This window comes from Pseudopipra pipra, chromosome 5, assembly GCF_036250125.1.
Source record: "Pseudopipra pipra isolate bDixPip1 chromosome 5, bDixPip1.hap1, whole genome shotgun sequence".
NCBI classification, from domain to species: domain Eukaryota; kingdom Metazoa; phylum Chordata; class Aves; order Passeriformes; family Pipridae; genus Pseudopipra; species Pseudopipra pipra.
Genome location: NC_087553.1, coordinates 65,200,173 through 65,219,517, shown reverse-complemented (window position 1 = coordinate 65,219,517; position 19,345 = coordinate 65,200,173).

Here is a 19,345-nt window from a genome sequence, read left to right as displayed (position 1 = left end):
CAAAAACTGACTGGTCGTTAAGGGACTCTCTATAAAAGACCATGACTTTAAATCACTGCAACACCTTACTTTCAGCTATGAGAGGATTGTTATTCTGGAGAAAAGTGAATCTTCTTATGGGGTGGAGAAAACACATCTTTTGGAATCTGCTGGTGAGCAAAGAAAAAGGTGGGAATGACCAAAATTGGAGAAAAATTCTAAATGGGTGTTTATGGACTTAGATTCATGGACCACTAAAGATAATACCAATTTTTCAATTTAATTCCTGTTTAAAACACGAAAGGCAAATGAAACATGGTGATCTCAGTTGAAACAGTCAGAATAGGTTTTAGGCGTCAACAGATCTCCCTTCCCTAGAAATTTCTATGGAAAAAAAAAAAAGAATGTACTTTAATTTTGCCTTTCCTCTGGGCTTTGAAGTTTAATGCAATGCAAGATAGGAGTATCATAGTTAAATATATATATCAAAATTTAGAGGAGAAAGCTTAATAGTAAGGTCTCTGTAAATATTTGCTAAATTAGCACATCAGTTGAACTGTTTGCTAAGTATTTTTAAAGATGTATTTAAAAAGTGAAGTATATCGTGCCAGCTATAAAATCACCTGTACTGTCCTACTGCATTTATACCTTCTGCTAATGGATGCTATAGTATAAAAACAAAAGGCAAGAGCTTCAAAAGCAATCAGCCTGAAAGTTGTTCATAAAAAGCTAGAAGAGTGGCAATATTATCAGCAAGATGAAGAATAGAAAACCACAACCAATAAGTGCATTCTTTCTACTTCACTGTGTTCTACTTCCTCTCTGTTAGAGTTCTCTGGTAAAGTTTTGGATTCATGACAAAGCTAATATAAAAAGGGAAAATAAAAAAAAAAGCCAATTGCCTTTCAAAAAACCAATATTACACACTGCAGCAACGTGTATAGGCACTGCCAATGTGATTCTTTTTTTTCTTAATTTTTCTTTTTTTTATTCTAAAATATGGGATGAATCAAGCATGCAACTCAGAGAAAAATCTCATTCTTGATATTATTTGTAAGACATATACATTACTTACTATAGTAAGGCAATGGAGTTGGATTTACTAAATGTTTGGACAAAATGATGGATGGTCAGATTGACAGATTTCTTTTCTTTTCTTTTCTTTTCTTTTCTTTTCTTTTCTTTTCTTTTCTTTTCTTTTCTTTTCTTTTCTTTTCTTTTCTTTTCTTTTCTTTTCTTTTCTTTTCTTTTCTTTTCTTTTCTTTTCTTTTCTTTTCTTTTCTTTTCTTTTCTTTTCTTTTCTTTTCTTTTCTTTTTTTCTTTTTTCTTTCTTTTCTTTCTTTTCTATGATTTTACATACATACACTTCAGAAATTTTCTTGGTTTTATAATGAGGTGTCCTATAGAAGTAGCTTTGGTGTATCACAGTCTTTGAGAAGAATTTAAAAGAAGAATTTAAAGATCTGTTTTGAACAAGGACAGTGGGCAGGTCCTAGGAGCGCTTTATAATTATGCTCTTTTCAAACTATTCTAAAGCCCTATGTTTTAAACAAGGTAATGCTCAACTTATTTGTAAGATTAAACCATTTTCTTAGCACAACAAGCTGGGAAGGAGTTTACCCTTTGCTGCAAATAAGGTGCTATAAGAAATGATTTCTCAGGCAAGAGATCAAACGCTGTGGTGCCCTAAGTATACTACAGATCATTGCTCTGGCAGACCAAGGTTACCTTAGATAAACATCCCTGCCTAAAATGAGATTTGTTCCTGTCTTACAGAAGTGTTTTATTTACTGCTGGAACAGTTGTTACTGGAAAAAAATAATGGCTGAGGCCAAATCATTAATCTAAAGAGACAACTCTTTTATGGTCCAAAGCTACAGCATTGATTATTCAAAAAAAAAAAAAAAAAAGGCAGAAAACTCTGCTGGATGTTCAAATCAAGTCTATTCCTGGATAGGCTTATTCTGCTCATACCATTTTGGCATCGTCAGAAGCATCAAGATCAAACTCAGATCAGATCTGTTGCATAGTTATTGCTGGGTTTGATAGGTGAAAGGAAACCAAAAGGCAAAACTTAGGAACCTTTCTGTCACAGAGACCATACACAATGTCATTCATGCTACAAACATCCTTGCCTGCATCAGTCTGAGTCAGCTCACTTGTATTGCATGACACACCTGTGGGTCGTCACCAGGTAAGGAAGAAATTAATGAGGAAGGAAAGCTGCTTTTCTGTGTGGGATCTACAGATCTGAAAAGTCTTATCCCAGCAGAGTCACATCGCTGTGAAGACAAATAACCAGCTTGATAACATGTCCATAATAAACTAGAACCATAAAGATGATACAAAGTCAATTTGGGAATAGGAAGGAAAGGAAGAGAGAAATCCTCCCCTCAGCATCCAGAGTCCAGAAGGTCTTTGGCTAAGTGCTTATCGTGCATGTTCATATTCTCAGGAGTAGAAAAAAGAAATGTCAGCGTGTCAAGATATGGAGAAAATGTTGATGAAGTATTTGACAAATCCTCATGGCTGTGAGACTTTTTGCCAGTGCACCAGCTTATGACCATCTCAAGATATGAACAGTTATGCTCTTCCCAAACCAGTTAGCAACACACCCAGACTTGGTCACTTCTCAGGGCTGGTCAAAGAGCCTTTTACAGTATTGTCACCAATATCAGCTGAGAAGAAAATATGGAGTATTAATAAGCTTCTTTTGGCATCATCTTATCTTGAGACAATTAAAAACAGGATTCCCAGGCAGAATTGGACACAACTTTTGAACACTAAATACATAGGAAGAGACAAGGGAAGACAGAGTCTCAAATTCCACCCTAACACCATTACCCTCACTCCAGGTTTTTGTGTGGTGTAATCATGTGAGAAGGCCACTGACATGAGTCTTGAAGTGGAGGATCTTTTCCACCCCCCAGGGGCCTGATCAGAAAGAAGTCGGCATGGAGAATTGCAGCATGTGGAAAGTCTGGGGCAGTTCCAATGAAAAGGAGGATTTCATGTGAAAGGAGAAGGAATAGATGGAGCAACATCCCAAGGAACTTCAGCGATTCATCCAACTTTAAAAGCTTGTTCTAGGAGAATAAGAACGAAAAAAAACTTGTCAACACTGCAAATTTTAGGAAGCAGTAATTCAGCTGTCAGCACTAGTGGAAAGTCCAAGTTTTCTTGGCCACAGGTAACTCTTCATGTTCCAGAGGTTTTCCACAGACAAGACAAGTGAGGTAGTTGCTTCTCCAGCTACAGATCCAGGTAATCACCTGGTCATGGGAGTCACCAGCTCAGCAAGAAAACTATCAGCTGTAAGGATGAGGAAGGTTATGGCGATCATTTTGGAAATTGTATTTGATGTGCTAAATAGAACACTCTATTTCTCAGCTGCCCTGAAGGACCAAGACAGAGTTTCTCTGTCATTGTTTTCATAATCTACCCTATCCTGAAGACAGCTTCTGAATGCGTTTTTTCTGAATGGACTGTAAAGTTTTACATGGGTATAGCAGAGAAGAACAATGCAAAACATGGTTACCTAACATAGCCTTGTCTCTGGCTTGATATTGCCTAATAAGAACTTGACTTTCCTGATATATTTGGACTGCACTTAATGTATGCTCTCTACAGAAATAAGGACTGACCTACACAAGAATTTTGTTTCTCTTTTCAAAAATATTTCAAAGGATCAAGAAGTCCCTGCCTGGTTTGCAAAATTTACTTTCTGTCAGTGGCCTCACAATATGAGACCAATAATGTTTCCTTATATTTGGCAATGCAAAAAAGGTTTTCATAGTTGATGACAGTAAAGTATTACAGTAAATTATAACACATACCCGATCTTTTAACTCAATGTTTTCTGGGAAATCTCTTAGTTCCGTAATGGCCCTAAATGATGACTGAGTAATAAGTAATCATATAAAATCAATCAGTTTATTAGTTGATTCAGAAATCTATGTCCTGGCTGCAGCAAGGAAAGCAAAGGAATGCTTTAGCAAAGAAAGGTACAACACATAAGTAGAAGGGATTAGATGGCACCAAGACTTAGGAATAGAGAAAAGGGAAGTTTAGCTTTATTTATTTTCATGGGAAATAAAGAGATTTCTAAGGGATAGATGGTGACCCAGTAAGGTGTTACCAAAGGAAATTCTGTACTTTCTAGAGTACATGTGCTCATATCCCAAAAAAATACCTCACAGTGTTGACCTGTCATAGCAGAGATAAAGGATCAAAACTAACAGTAAGTAAAATTTTCAGTTCTCTGGAGGTCATACCCACAGTTTTAGAATTACTCTTTGCTGTCCAGGCTAAAGATGCACTTTCACTAACTCTGCTTTTAAAGTCGATGCTTTGTGCTACACAGGAAAAAAACTTCAGTTCATAAGGCTGTCATACAGATTCCCACAGCAAGAATTAAGCTAACTTTCAAACATCTATTTGCTGCTCTCTAATGTTTATTTTGACACTTTTTAGATTTGTTTATTTATAAATTTGCAGAAGTATATTTCATCACTTACTTCATGTGTCCCTTTATATTCTCAGTGCCAGATTTTGGTCATTATCCGTTTAATGATGTCACAGAAACAATCAGTGTACCATTACTGTTGAGAACGGGAACTGGAAAAATAATTTGATTTCAAGAGAATATTTGGTTAACTAACATGGATACCAACATGTGCATCATTCATATTGATTCATGTTCTCGTTATCAGAAAATATTAACTGAATTTGAACGTTTCCCAGATGATGGTCCTCTTTTCTTGGACCTATATTACTGTTTTACTGGCTAGCTTAATGTATTTATTAATATATATTTTCTGTGAGGACATATTATTGGACTTGTCCCTTCAAGATGGAATATAAGTGTGCTGTTCTTCTGGTCTGTGTTCCTTTATCAGTCCAAGTCAGTAGTTCAAATATCTTCCAACACACATCTCAGGGCACTGGAACATTAAAGCCTTGTAAACTCACTGAGACTTGGCTCCCAGGGAAAGAACACAAATATTACTAACAATTGGAAAACTTGGTGGTTTCCCTACATAAATCAGATGCAAAAGCTGAAGGTCAGAAACTGCATAAGCAGCAGTAGGATTATGGAGAATCTCTAGGATCTCTGAATAAGACTGAGCTACCAAGGTTCCATCACTCCTTAATAACCTTATAAAAGATTATGCTGTTGTAAATAAGTAACTTTTACTATTCAGAAAGATATAAACTTATATACTCTTGTGCAATATTACCCTCTTTGAAAATTTGCTCGTTCACCTGTGAAAAAGTTTGACTTAAGGATTCATCTCACGGGAGAAAGTGGCGCCTACTTGAACTGCTTAAAACATACAGGAGTGACCTCTAGATTTACCCACTTCTTGTAATTTCTGTCTCTAGTAGTTGGAAGTAGTGGATTAAGCTTTGCTGAGTACTGAAAAATACCAGTGTACAGAAAAGTTCTGCTAGGCCCTTGTCCATTTCTTTGTCTGATACAGAAAGAATAAAAATAAGCAATTAACAACTGTAGTTAACCACATTTTAAAGATCATATTCTGTGTGCACGTAACAGATCTTACTGTTGTGAATACAGAACACCTTCATATAATAAGCAAAGCAAACAGTAGTACATTTTTCTTTTAAGAAAATAGTTTTCACAGAAAAATAATAAAAAAAAAAGACAAAACCCCCCTCAGTTTACAAATCACCAGAGATGCTTTGGGGTCTTTAGAACTAGAGATTATAAAGATAACAATAGATCATCTCCATACATTCTCATCAAAAAGTATATATTTCAAATCTTCAGGCTGTTATAATTTTATTTATTTCTCTTGCCATAAAGCCTTTGGGAATGAAATTCATAGCTTCTTCATCTCATTTTTTGGAATGTTTTCCTATAGTTAACACTCCCTCAGAAACATATCTAACAGGAGGGAAAAACTCCCCCTATTAATGAATGTTAAGAAATACTTAGTTAAATTCTAAGGATTTACTCAAAAGATTGAGAACAAATGTCTATTTTAACAGAGTATAAGATTAACTGTAACATCAAAGGCTCTGTAGATTAATATGCAATAACTCATTGACGACCAGAGCCTTACTGTCTGTGAGACAGATGGAATTAAAGGCATAGACACATCTGGATCAGTTTAATCATTTCTCAGTTATAACATGGAATAAAGGAGACAACTAACTAACTTCATTTTTGTTGCTAATGAACATCTGGTGTTTCTGACCATTCTAACTGTAAATAATATCTGATCCAAAATATTTCACATTCTGCATATTAAAATAATATATCCAAAGATCTGAAGAGAATAACTACAGGGCAATAGCGATAAAACACAATAACGTTAGAAAAGAATTATCTGTTAAAGAAATCAACCTAGCTTCCTGCCCCATTCAAGATGTAGTAAAAGGGCATATATGATAACAGTGATGCTGACAAGACTAGTTAAAATTGTTCACCCAGCCGATTTGTACTGTTCCTTAGTAGAAATCTGACTTCTTGACAGTGAATATTTCTGTGGTATTCCCTGTAAACAGGAAATTTTATTTCTCTTTTCTTTCTTTTCAGAGAAAAGCTGAACTTTTCTACTGAAGAAAATGTCAATTAGCTATTATAATATTCTGAACTGTAAAAAAATTTGGAATATTAACATTTAAACTCCTGAATGATTGGGATGATCAGTGATTTGCTGCTAGAATATTTTTAATTGTAAAACTATTTAGGATTGCTTCTCTCCACGTTTGCTGCCATTCATGTCCCTATGAACAGGATCTCAACCAACCTCCAAGCATAAGCGTGCAGAGTTCCAAGATTTCCACCCCCCATTAAGTCTTTATTCTCTTCTTTATGTATTATTGAAATTTTGTCATCTTCTTTTTTCTGTAAGACATCTTCTTGAAAAGAAGATAAACCTCCTGCTGTTAGTTTTGAACTTCTCATGTTCTGTCTTCCTTGACAACAATTCAAAGAATATTTAAGATTTTCCATTTTGTGGTGTATGCATGCCTTGTTAGTGTCAAGGACATGTTCCATACATATTATGCTACGCTTTGGCAGGAAATTTTCTGTGAAGGAAAATGCTATGACCTAGGTACAGTGGTTCACTCTAAAAATATATGTGGAAAGAAATTTTTAGGTTTGGGGTCTTCCCAGGTTGTTTTCCTTGTTTGTTGTGTTGTTTTGGTTTGGTTTGGTTTGGTTTTTTAGCAGAGAAAAATAGTCCTGGGAATTTTCACTTAAGGGGAAAAAAAGAGAAATAGGCACAAGCTGCAGTAAGAGAAATTCTGGCTAGATATTAGGAAAATTTCACAATGAAGCTGCTCAAACATGGGAATAGGTTCCCCAGAGCAGCGGTGAAAATTTGCATCCTTGTGGATAGAATATAATTCAAAGCTTGTTTAGATAGAACCCTGAGTAAATTGAAACTGGTACTGCTTTGATGGGGGGAAGTGGATTTGGACCAGATGACCTACAGAGATATGGTCCAAGTTGAATTTCTTCTTGGTTATGATTCAGTTCAATTTATCTTTAAGACCACATTCATTGAAGCTCAGAGTAACCTGGTCTAGTGAAAGTTGTCCCTGTCCATGTCAAGGGGGTTGAAACGAGATAATCTGCAAGGTCCCTTCCAGCCCAGGACATTCTATGATTCTATGATCCTTGATGTGTCACTAATCAAATCCATTTTCTATAAGTGGGTATCATCACAATAATATTTTGCAGTTTACTAGAAGAATTAAAGTGCTTTCTTATGATAAATTTTTATTTTTTCTATTTTAGTTCCCACATCCTCAATAGATAGGAGTAATAAAGTTTGAATATGACTTTTTAGATAGCAAAGTCCAGCCTAGGTAATTTTTGTTAAATGAATAACTGAATTTAAAAATTTTGTCAGTAGACATAGACATTTTTTTTGAGGGGAAGTTATAAAAAGAACGTAACAAACACTTTGCCATCATATTATTTCACTGTTCAACTTTATAAAAATTGTGACGATCACGTTCTCATACAGACAGAAAATTCATAAATATAACATAAAATAGTTTCAACATAAAAATTATGTCCTACATACTTATGAACTCATGAAATTTGTAATGGAGTGCAAGACCCCCATGTTTCCAGACTTCAGGTGGAATTCCATCAATCCCAGCTGCCTTGCCGATTTTCACCTGCTATATGGCCTTGAGGGTTTCTCCTAAAGTGGGGGCAGTATCCAATTCTTACTTCACCGGTTGTTGTGTGATGGACTGAATTGCTGAGTCTTGGACTGCACGGTTGGTACTGAAAAGGGTCTGAAAGTGTTCAGACCATCGATTCAGAATGGAAGTTTTATCTGTTAGAAGCGTTTACCCATCAGCGCTGAGTAGAGGGCTTTGTACGTGGTATGTAGGCCTGTATGCTGTTTTCAGGGCCTCATAGAATCCTTTGTGATCTCCCGAATCTGCACATTATTGAGTTTTTACAGCTAGATCGATCCACCACGTGTTCCGGATGTCACGGAGTTTCTGTTGGAGCTTGCTGCATGCGAGACGAAAGGCTGTTTTTCTTGCGTGACAGGATGGCAGTGCAAGGTGTGCTTGGTGGGCGGTTCTCTTCTTCCTCAACAATTCCTGGATCTCTTGATTGTTTCCATCAAACCAGTCCTTGTTCTTCTTGAAGGAGAACCCTAAGGATTCTTCAGAGGATTGCAGGACGCTGTTTTTAATATGGTGCCAAATTGTTTCAGGAGAGGAATCTGTAGAATCTGTGGAGTGGTTTTCAGGCCTAGTTTGAAAGTTTGCCTGGAATTTGTCTCTCACTGTGGCTGATTGGAGATTGTTAACTTGGAGTCTTCTCCTTGGGATGCTGCCCCTTTTAGGTTTGAATTTAAGATTGAAGTTGAGTTTGCAGCGCACAAGCCAATGGTCTTTTTGGCATTCTGCACTGGGCATCAGCAGACACAAGCACTGAGGCCACGTTACTGAGAACACAGCTGCGTTGGGCAGGGCACGTCTCAAGGATAAAGGACCACTGCCTCCCTAAGATCTTGCTTTATGGTGAACTTGCCACTGGCTGCTTCAAGAGAGGAGCCCCGAAGAAAAGATACAAGGACTCCCTGAAACAACATCTCTGCCTCGGCCGTATTGATCACCATAACTGGTCTACTCTGGCCTCAAATCAGGAGGCCTGGAGACACACCATCTATAACGCTGCCGTTTCCTTTGAGAACGCCTGCAGGATCACTCTCGAGGAGAAACGACAACGCAGAAAGAACCGTGTCTTGCTGAATATACCACCTATAGGAGTCTTTCTGCTGTGCCTTTTGCAATCAGATATGTCTACCTCGTATTGGCCTCATAAGCCACCAGCGTGCTTGTAACAAACGTGGATAGAGCCTTCCTAAATCTTCTTTCGCGAAGCCCAGACATGATGATGATGATGATACTTATGAAAGAGAAATGGAAATTCTTGGACAAGCAATTCCAATATTAATTTTGGAATTTATGATTAATTTATTATTAATTAATGGAATTTACAAAAATGTACTGAATATGTTAAAGATTATTTTAGCCAAAATATTTCACTGAATTTACTGGCACAGAATTCATTCTTATTGATACCTGCTGATTAATAAAAAAATACTATTTTCCTTTTTTTAATCTTTTATTTGTAACTGTGTGAAGAAAGGATAATAACTTCAGTAACCTAGTGAGTCTTTCAAGTTTAGAGAGTTTCTACAAAAGGTCACATTATTCTATTTTACAAATAAATCAATTCTCCTACTCTCCTGCCCACAATATAGTTATATGAATGAATGTGAATAAAGTCTCTATATTCACTGTTGTAATTTCCAGGACCATGTAACCTACTTCTGGATCCAGTAATTTCACTTTTTTTCTTTTTGTTTCTTTATGTGGGCTTCCCCCATCCCGACATAAAGTTTAGATATATTTAAGATATATTTATTCTCCTTTACTAAGCCTGCTTTTAAAAGCTTTTACTTATTCCAGCCTCCATTTAAACCATATGTTGATTCAACATGTGTTGTGCAATTACTCTACAAGGACGATCCCAAATCCCCCTCCTGTATCCTTGATAACTGCCTGGTATTTAGTGCTCCCTCTCATATTGTGTTTCAATAAATCTAATATATTTGCACGATTTCCCCATCTGAATAGTTTATGCAGATAAGAAACATCAAAGGGTTTCAGTCATATAACCTGTTGGACTTCCCTCTGTATTTGTTTGCAGATTGACACATTTCTATTTGACATGTAATCTGCTTTCTCTTTCAAAATAGTTTCCTTTCCATTGACACGTTTGATCCTGAATTATTCCCTCCCCATGTCTATTTTCTGTATCAGAAAGCACCATGGACAACAAACACACAGAAAGGACATCAATAAAAAGTTGTGACAGGATGTATGACAGATTTACAGCCTTCGGAGGAATTTGTAAAAAAAATCCTAATGATATTACTCACTGTGCCTGTCCCCAGTTTTGTTTACATTGGTACTATGCTGAAAAAAGGACAATTACCACTACAATTATCATCAATGTTGAAATTACTGTTATTATCTTTATTATTGTTATTACTGTTAACAATATTTCCAACTCTTTTCCATTACATAGCCCATTAAGGTTTATATAAACCATCAAGTGTAACTAGTTTTTATTTGACAACAAAAAATATTCCATTCTTTGATACATAAAATGATTTTATATAAATCTGAGTACAGTATGCCTCTGTCTACAGTTTGGGGCAGAAGAAGCATCAGGAAACCTTAAAGACCATATTTTCTACCAATCCTATGTTATTTAACTGTTGGATGGCCTTGGACTTGGACTCTGTCCTAAAGACAGTGCATGTCACACGATATACATTCTCCTACTCCATTTAGAATGTGCTTAAGCATTTGCTTTACTTGATGCTGAGCTTTGACACTATTTGGCTGCCCTTGAATCCTTCACGGTTTTGTGCCCTTAAAAGCAAAACCATAAGATTAGGTGAAAGTCTTTCTTATCGATCTTTAATGTCACATCCTGCAAAGACTGATGGATTTTTGTGGGTCTTCTCTGATCACATGGGAAATCTGAACATGAGATAATAGGTTTGGGAAGAGCCTGGGCCTTCAGAAAGAAACGTATCCATAGAACCCATGCCAATTCAACAGTATTTGTTGTTAGAATTAGTAAAATTTAAGGAATTGGGATGAGAAACATGCTTTCTCACAGTTTCTCCCATGCTTCAAAAACTCTTTTCTTACTTATTCAACAAGATCTTATCAAAATAAAATGGATTTGGTTAGCAAGGTGATGGTAAGTGAAGTGGCAAACAATGCCTGAATTATGAAATTGAATAATCTATGACATCTATGAAAGATCAGAATTACTTGATCATGAGTCTCAAAATAGTATTTATGCTCAGAACAAGATTAATTGTTTTTCCCTATTCTCCTTTTGGTCTTTCTCTTTTGTCAGGATCATGAGTAGTTTCCTAGGTTCCTGTCTTGAGATCTAGACACTACTGTGCAGGGATGAGTCTTTCCAGATTTTGTACTATTGTAGAAACCTGTTTACATTTGAGTGCTACCACCATACAAGCACACAAGAAAACCAGGAATTATCAGAGCTTTCCATTTCAGAGAAAATATTTCTAAAATACTTATGAACAATATGTTGTTCTAGTTCTGATTGACATCTATGAACACATAAAACTTGTAGGTTATGCTGGTAATAGGCAAACTGTCACTTTCAATTGAGTTTAAAGAGTTTGCTGGATGTATTTCATTTGCTTTTTATATTTATATGTAATAGTACATTTCAGGAGATCTTTCATCAAACTTCTTTATAATTATCAGGAGAGATTTTCAAAAAGTAACTTAGTTTATATCTCTTTGTATTAACTCCAGGAAGAAAAAATGCTAGCCATGTGAAGTTCTTATTCTGACTTAGGCACCTTTTAGATGAGAAATATATCAAGAAATTGTATAAATGCTACTAAATTTTATATTATACTTTCAACTGGTTATATTAGCTCTGAAAGATGCAGGAAAGAAATATTCAAGCAAATAAATATAAAAAGACAGAAGCCTCGGGAGCACATTATATTTAATATAACATCAAATAATGTCTACTCAGTAATTTGTTGTCTTAGAATAGTCATATTGAGTGCATATATGTGCATATAATTCAACAAAATGTGGGCCTAAGTAGCCACAAGACAGCACAGAATTTCATCCATTCTAATCTGCCTCATGTCTTCCTTATCCTTGTTCACATTATATTAGGAATTAATTTCAGATGCAATGAGCTGTTTACCCTGACAAACTCAGTGCCAAAGAGCCTTAATCTAAAAATACATTTGAATCTTTTGTGCCTATTAATAGGATACAAGTGTGAAATGCAATGTAAAACATTTAGATTCTTCCTAATGCAACACAGATTTTAAACCACATTGTCAGTACATTTTGGATGTACACAGGCCTCATCATGATAAACAAAGATTTTTTAAAAGTCCATTCGTTCTTGACTTCAATGAGGCCACATGGGGTAGAAGTCAGAACAGTACAGTCCCCAGGAGTTTTATGAGGCATGCCTTTCTATAAATTGGAACTTTTTTATATCATTCTACTGTTTGTGGACTAAGTGAAATAAAAAAGAATTAGCTTCAGAAAAGCCAATTCCTGTTTTCAAGCAAAGATCTACAGCCAGAAATAAAATATTAAACTACTTTTTTTTATCCTCACTTACCATGATTGATTTCTTCTGTATAAAACGGAGTCTAAAACACATTTTAGATGTTACAAAAGATATGAGGATTTAAAATAATTTGTCATAACTTCATCCAATTTCATAAAACGATTGCAAAGGCATTTTTTTCCATGAAATAATGCAATTTTTCAATGAAGAAACAAATTTTTGGAAAATATGAAAATATATTCATGCTTTTTTTTTTTTTTAATGACACCTTTCTAGAAATCTGATTGGTATTTTTTTGTTTATTTCCAATAAGCTTAGTTAAATTGCAAGAAAAGATATAGAATTGAAAGAAACTACTTTCTATTCAAGCAAAAATGGTCTTGGCTAACAGGGTTGTACACAGAAACCACCGTAGTTATGTTGATTTACATCAGGCAGGGATCTTGGTCTTATAAACAATTTGAGTCTTGTTTTTACTAATAGTATATATGCTCAGTTTCAAAAGGGACACTCATACATTTGATGTGAAACACATGTGGAAATATTTGAGATATAAAAATAGCAATAGACAAAATCACTTTAGAATGTGATATAAATGGTCAGATTCTCAAAATGTGTTGAAATTCTTTGCACCTAATAAACAGGCAATAGACACTCTATGCTGTCACATTGGCCATCTCATTCTCTTAACCTGTAAAACAAACAGCTGCAAGTCTTTTTGCAGAAGAAGAATATCTGTAATGTGATTGAAAAGCTGTTATAAAGGAAAGAATTGCCGTGTAAAAATTGTGACATTGCTGGAGCTGTGCTGTGAGATTCTACCCTGATTAAACAAACTGATGTTTTGAAGTAAAATATACCACTCTGTGTATAGTAACTCGTGGTTCTTAAAGATGAAACAGTGTCAGAAACTTATATTTAGGTACATAGAAACTGAGAATTTGGGTTCTCAATACTGATCTTATTGATAACATCATATAATTGTTATTTATGAATGAATGAAGAAACTTCAGCTTAAATTTAGGCTAGCATTAATTAGCTTATTTTGTTGCCTGTAGAAAGAATGTTTCTGGGACACATTCTTATGACATATAGGCCTTGTCTTCTGCTATCTGGCTAAATTTATTTACAGACAGGTTTTACTGAATTATACTCTTAGTCCTTTCATAAATCATGTCTTCACTCAGCTTTTGATTTTAGAGGGTGAATAAAATACTTCAACTTTACCTGATGGAAACAGATGTCCATTTCAAGTTAGTAGTCCTTTCTGCTCTCTTCTACTGTGAACTGCTTTTTTCCAGAGAAAGGTTTGTGCTAGAAGTTTGTGGAGAATTCTATTCTGGATGAGACTGGAGAGATCTCTGTAGAATGACTTCACAGGAATACACACTGGAAGAAAGGATTAGTGTATTTGGACTGCCAGTTCCCTTCTCTGTTCAACCAGGTGAACAGGACATCAAGTCCTGCTCCATATCTTCCAAGCAATTTAGACAGCACTTCAGTAATGTGTCAGTGGCTATGCCTACATTAGTGAGTGAATCAACACAATGGTTTTACAGAGCGTTGTTGGTGCCGACGGTGCAGTGTCCACACCACATGCATTTCAAGGGTTATATTTCAGAAATCCTCTTGTCTGGTCTCATGTCCTCAATATGCTGATTGGAGCACACCAGGCATCTTTAAGGAATTTCTCTTCTGGATTAATTTGCTCTGAAAGGCATCCAGTTTTCATGCTTTGAGGCCACTCTCTGCTGCCAACTGCAGCACTATAATTTAAGCAGCCAGGATATTTTCTTCAAAAATATGTTACTGATTCTGATTAGAATGAGAATATTAGATCCACCCTTCATGTCCCTTTGCTACAGTAAACTATCGGAGTGCTATTGAGTCTTGGTAGCATCAGAATTTGCATGATGTTACGCGATGTAGAACAAGCCACATGGGACAATTCTGAAGAATAAAAGTTGTGATGTTGAACCAGTAAGGTATTGCTGATGGTTTGAATGAAAATGAATTTGAAGTAGAATTTTGTGAGCAAAACTTTTTTTTCTTAGTTACTTACTGAGATGTGATGATTGATTTGCTTGTAAAAATAGAAAGCTCAACTTTGAATTTATTCTTTATTTCTCTCTTTATACCATCAACATCTATTGGTCAGCACAGTAGGAATAGAAGAATAGAAGATGGAATGCTTTGTTCCAAATGACATATGCAACTCCTTAAGAAGTATATTTAGGCCTACACTGCAGTATTTAGACACAACCCATATGTAGGGCGTGGTATGGGTCTGGACAAGATTGAAGCTTCCTGGCACCTAAAGTACTTGGTTTACATTGGCCCTATACAGTTTCCAGATTTCTTGGAAATTCTCCTGTACTTCATACTGATCTGGATGAGGAAGAACATATGGAGATATTAATCCATGCACTCATGTGAGCTTCGTGACTGAAAACATAGCTACATGCCTACTTTCTCAGGGAAAAGCTGGTATATTTTTAAGATTACGGGTAAGGGTAGAAAACCAGTTCTTGTTCTTTAATCATAAACTGTGTAGCTGTTTCTTTACAAACCTGCTGTGCAAGCATTGCTTTATCAGGGGACCATTAGTGCTTGCCTGTGCCCATTCAGCAGCCCAGCAAGGTCATCCTCACTCAAGAGATGCCTCCAATGAAAAACAGTGAAGCAGACATAACTGTGGGGTCCTAAAACATTTTGCACATTTATTTTTAGAGAATTTCTTTTCTCTTCTAGCTTTTATTGAGGTAGTTTTTAATGTGCAGTAAGTACATCCAACAAAATATCTTTATGTGATATGAATGTGCACTATGTCTTACATTGTTTAAGCTTTTCAGCCTCTACTTTCAGCATGATAGTGAAAATATTCATAAAATTTGGGCCATAGAATGTGCCAGTGTTTTTTGCTTTCTCCACTGGCCTACAATTGAGGAAGAGGGGGGACAGGCATGGGGAACTGCCACCAAATTATTTAAGAATTCACGAACTTTAACTTCAACATTTTATATCACTAATGAGGCCCTAAATCCAGCAATCAAGGAACCAGATTTTTCTCTCAGTTAATCTTATAATTAGGAGTAACTTCTTTAGAATTGAAACTGATTACTTGAGTTGAACTCTGATCAACAGTCAGCATTCCTTTTATAAATCCAGTATATTTCTCTCTAAATTTTTGGTCTATATTTTTATGCATCTACTTGTCATATATTATAATTGAATATTACCCTTTTATATTCTATGACAGTAAAGACTGTAAATCCTACTGTAGTTCCAGCAAATAATAATATTTTTACAATTTTGTAAAGAAATTCTGATTTTGGTCTTGTGAGAGATACACAAAAGTGTGTCGTTGACATTGCCTCAGAAATAAAATGGAAGAGGGATCACATTCCAGTTGAAGGGAGATTGATTTGTGTGAAGATCTGCACCTACCTTTAAAAGACAAACACTGAAAATTGCAGCATCCTCATTGATGGTCACTGTTAATCATTTGAGCAATGATTGTGCCTAAATAAATGTGTAATTAACCACAGAACTCGGTGAAACAAGATTATGTATGAAGTAGTACAGTAGGTTTACTTATGCTCAGAGTTTTCCAGAACAAACAATGAAGTTTGTTATTACAAGACTATAAATGACCCAAGTCATCTTTCTTTACAAGGAATGGGAGCTAGCTGTCATGCCTAAGACATATTTTTCAGCCAGCAGTGCTTTTATTTTGTCAGGAATTATGTATTGACTAATGTACTAAATAGCTGAAACTTTAATTGATTCCTTCTTTTTTTTTTTTCACTACACAACCCTCCAGTCAGCTATGACTGCATGACAACAAAATCAACTCTTGTCATTTTCATATCCCCGGTAAATAAAAAAAGAGTTTTAGAGAGAACACATCAAATAAATCAGCCAGCTACCTTTTTTTACGCATCACCCTTACTGCAAGAGTTTCTTCAATTCATTTTTAAGCAAACCTATATATCAATATTAAAACAGGTTTGTTTAAAAGATTCATGGAGCTTAAAGGCAGGGGACACCTTCAGATCATCAAGTCTGGAAAAACTTGACTAATAATTTTGTATATGATCTATAAGTGCAGTCTGAGCTATCTATTAGAAATACATTCAGTTTTAATTCGAAGTGTGAAAGCGATGATGAGTCTTCAAAGTCACGGAATACAAACTGTCAATGGGAAATTGCCTTCATTGTTCAAAAATATTATCCTTATTTTTAGTTCAGAATAGACTTTTTAATAAAAAGGACCTCCAGACTTAATTTTCTCGATTAAAAAAAAAATTAAAAAAGCAAACAACAAACAAAAAAATCAACAAAATCAAACCCTTTTATTTCATTGCATAATGCAGTTTTGGATGCTTAATGTCCACCTTCTGTGGACATTAACAAAAAGCATATAATACTGTCACATCTCTCAGAACAGAATTTAACACAAAAAGCTCATATTTTCACTTCTGCTCAATGCTTGAGTTCAGAGTTACTGGGAAGATTGGACCTATGACCTTTCCTTACTTCCCTCAGCGTACCCCTCTCAGGTTTCTGGCTGTTAGGTATTACCTAGCTTGGTACAGAACCACATAATTCTTTGCTAAATCTGGGTGAAGGTACCAAAGATCATTTTTCTGAACAGATATGTCTTGACTTCAAACCCTTCAGTCTGCTCCCTTTAGCCATATGGTTTTCTTCTAGTTAAATATCAAATATCTATAAGAAAACCCCAACTCAAAACCCCTTAAGCAGGCTGTGCCCATTTTCAGACTGTAAGATATTCATCTGCCTTCCAAGCTGGGCCTGATAAACCAGCTGCCTACAGGCTTTTCTAGTTTGTGCAGCCCTTTGACCTGGTATGCCAGCCTTTGAAAAAAAGGTGTTTTCAGCTACATGGAAAGAGGAGGCAGAATCTGATTTGCTGCTTTATCTTCTAGGCATGTTTTTGACAGGTCTTGGGAGTCAGAAAGCATCTTTATTCCTGATGCTTTCATGTAGCATTATAAATTAGTCTGTGAACTCAGAGAGAGAAAAAACCTAACAAGGCTTCATGTCATCACATTGCTGCCCTGGCACACCTCATGGGCTCTGTTCATAAAACTCTGCTTATCAATACTCAGAATATTCTTCTAGAGTAGCTCCCATCTGTTTGACACCAAGATGCCTGTTGCTACCCTCACACAAAGCTGATCTATGTGATCATATTCTATGAAAAAGTTACCTTCCTAGAACTCCTAGACTGATGAAACAATCTGTTGATGCCTCAACTGTCTACTTCAGGGATCTTTAGAAATTATGGTTTAAAGACCACTTCCAACATGCAAAGCTTTTTGTTTTCTAAGGGAAATCTAAGATGTTTCTGTCGAACATAAAGATATTTCACCACACATAAGTTTTGCACAGTGGTCATAGCCTGAAAGTCTGATCTTACCCGTTTGGTCACAAAAACAATTTATTTTGGAAAATGTGAAGAAATTTATTCCCTTTTAAAAAGAAAAGAAAAAACAAAACAATCCTGTTTTAACTATGTAAAGAAATAAATAATAGAGTATACATACAGATTATACTGTAGTAACATTCACAGGAACATAAAGGGATAGAAGACATAATTTCCTATATCTGTGTATGAAATTAGCCTATACTTGCTGTGATAATAGGCAAGAGTAGGCTGGAAGGAGATCAGGTTGTTTGCTGATAGATTAATCTAGACAGAAACAACCATGTTTCTAAACCAGGAACCAGACCAGCCTGGGAGAATACTTTCAGAAATAATGAAAGATAATTTTTGGAGGCTGAATGCAGTGGCCATGGTTATCTTAAAGATCTGAAGTTTCTTCTTAGCTCCTAGATTGTAGGCAGAGAAAGAAACGCTCACAAAAGATGCACCAAGTTTCTCGGTCATAAGAAAAATAAAGTAATTTCTCATTTTTACCTGATGTAAATATATGTATAATGAATCATAATGGAAGTAGTGGCTTGTGTTATTTGAAAATGGACTGCGTAACTTACCATAAATATCCTTTAGCCTATTTGAACATTGTAGGTTGGGATTTGGCTGGTTTGTGAGCACTGCATGTTTAGACTGTCCTATTCAGACTTGCCAAAATATATGTTTACTTGTTGGCAATGTGTTTTAGTTTCTGTCAAAACATGAGCTCTTAGAGAGGTAAGAAAGCACTTTCCTGTGTGTCAGAAGTCTCTGGAAGATTTTTAGAACTCCTGGGCCTGATTTCCCTTTTGCAAACAATGGAGTAAAACAGGCAGAACTCCATGGCAACGGTTGGAGGAGAGGCAGCTCCATCTGGAGATGTGGAAACATGGATGTGATTGTAATAGCAATGCAAAACTGCTGGATTAACTAATATCTAAAAGAAAATGCTGCCAATAACTTCTCAAAATTGATGACTCTCCATTACCATTTCTCCTTTCTCTATTTATTCATTGCCATCCCTCTCCCTGGAAAACTTTAGAGAGCACAAAATAGTCAGATAATTCTAAGGCCAACAGTTCTTGTTCTATGTATTCACAGAATGAAAACCAGACAGACAAAATAACACCTCTGCAATCATCTGACACCTACACCATTATTGTTATCTAATTATTATCTATTATTATCTAATGATTTGTTAAAGAAATATCTGACATGATAAAAACGCTTCTCTATAATTTGGGAGT